Genomic DNA, 2,522 nt, shown 5'->3' on the forward strand with positions numbered 1-2,522 from the left:
TAGTCAAATATCTACGAAGCTCTACTCCCCATCACACGTCGATTAAATATTCTTGACCAAACTTCTCGGGAGCCCAACTCCCTAGTGAAATACTTATGGGGCTTTGCTTCCCATCCTATGTCGATCGGATACCTCCGATTGAATGCCCTAGTGGCCCAGCTCTCCAGTCATATACTTACGGGGCTTTGCTCCCCATCCTATGTCAATCGGATGAGTCTGATAAGATATCTCAGGGGCCAACTACTTAGTCAGATACTTACAGGACTCTACTCCCTATCACACACTGATCAGATATCTCTAACCTGACTTCTCAGGGGTTTAACTATTGGGATGGAAGCGCAGCGGAAGACATATAATGAATCATGGATCTTTCGTGGTACATATAGTTTACATAAAATAATATAAAACATACCTCGAGTTCTCGATATGTGTGAATAATATCACAGACATATAAGACAGATAAGAGCCCCACGTGTGACTCCTCTAGCGGTATCCACGCGCACTAGATTACGAACTTGACATGATCCGTTAGGTGCTAGCCTTTTGGATCGACAAAGCCTTGGAAGCACTACGATCTCTTTCGAACGAAGAAGAAGTTGACGAGGGAAACTCGGAGAGAATGAAATCCTTTTCCTTGAATCTTTTCGAGGATGACTATTTATAACTTCCAAGGAATATGAAGAGTTAAGCTTTCAATTAATTAATCATTTATGATCTTCATTAATAAGGAAGATAAAGAGTTATAGGCTCCATAAATTCTTCATTTATGACCTTCATTATGATGAATCTTCAAATTCTCCATTAATTATCATTATAATGACTATTCAAATTCTCCATTAATCATCATGATTATGACTATTCAAATTCTCTCTTCTTTGTATCAAATAAATCCATATTTGATCTTGATCTCGACTAGTTTCCGATACCATTGTTCATGTCTACGTGCTATGCGTGCAACCCTCTAGGTTTTATACACGAAGACAGTGTAAATTCATACACAGACTAAGATAACCGTCTAGCAATAGTTTTTAGCCACCCAACGTGATAAAATTAATATCAGTCATAAACTGTAAACCACTATGAACTGATTACTGTGTAATTCAATCTCTTCATCTAAAGCCTACATCCCAATTAATTCGATACATTATGCATCATTATCAAATTAATTGTTTTATTTGATTTCCAAGATATAATAGACTCCTCTTGAATGATAAATCATTCCTCCCATGACCATGAATTTTGAGTCACTAATATCTCTATCAAGCGGTCAGGATGTTAACTCCTAATCCAAGAGAGCGATGAATCCTCTATTGACTCAACACTATTCTCTCTACGTTTTGTCATACACCCAACTACCGTATTAATCACAATCCGATTAAAGACGGCTTTTAACGGCGCCAAAGCACATAACTCTACGCATAGAATAAATGAAGGTCTCAAGTCAAAAGATCAGTTACACTCGTTCATAAGAGGAGTAACCAATGATGTTTAATATGTGGTCTCCTCTTGAGCGGGTCGTGTCCAGTGTACCTCTAAACTCAAGGCACCCCCAAGTACAACTTGGATATTCATCCCTCCGATCTATCTCGACCTAGTCATACTCAACGTTGATCTAAATATCCATGTATCCTCTAAATATCTATCCGATCAAGGACTGTTTTCAGATTAATATACTCATTAATCTGTGAGACTTTATCATTAATCATATATGTACAAAAAAGTAAATAATTAATGATAATTCTTACCTTTATTAAATAATTATCCATAAAATACTTAAAGAGTGTCTTGGTATATAAGTGCACACACTAACATTAACCTCCCAGTACAATACTTACGGAGCTCTCCTTCCCATCACACACTGATTAGATATCTCCGACCGGCCCCCTTAGGGGCCCAATTCTCCACTGAATACTATCATGACCCTGACACCCCCTTGTGAGAGACTTGACACCTTGTTCTTGGCTCATTTTCTTATCGATAAGATAAATGACTAATAGTCAGTATTTCTTTCGACCCACGAGCCCATTTCACAATTAATACGGTATATGAGTTTGTCAGAGAATACTGTATCTTTGTATATACGGAATATTCTTCTCATAGCTACAATTGGATTATTGGATACAGTGTAACCATAGCGATTAGCAATGGCGGACCGACTGGGGAGGCTGAGGGAGGCTTCAACCCCCCCCCCCCCCCCTCAGTCTGGCTGCCGTCCATTGAACATCACCGGACCACAAGAAATTTCCCGCACAGAGCAAGAGGATGAGGAGGCTTCAACTTCCCCCACCTGGACGCCGCCCACGATGCTAGCTGCCATTGCCGGTGTAGACACTGTGTCGGTGCGCCGTGTGCAGGTGCTGCTACGGCGCTGGCGCGCTGTGCTATGTAGTTGTGCGCCTGTGCGATACGGGTGCGCTGCAGCGCTGCGACTGTCGGAGAAGAAAGAATATTTTTTCTCATGTTTTTACCATTTCTAATTAAACAATATGAGTGGGGCCCAAAGTTAAATGAATTAAATAATA

The sequence above is a fragment of the Zingiber officinale genome, unplaced genomic scaffold (assembly GCF_018446385.1).
Source record: "Zingiber officinale cultivar Zhangliang unplaced genomic scaffold, Zo_v1.1 ctg184, whole genome shotgun sequence".
Lineage (NCBI taxonomy): Eukaryota > Viridiplantae > Streptophyta > Magnoliopsida > Zingiberales > Zingiberaceae > Zingiber > Zingiber officinale.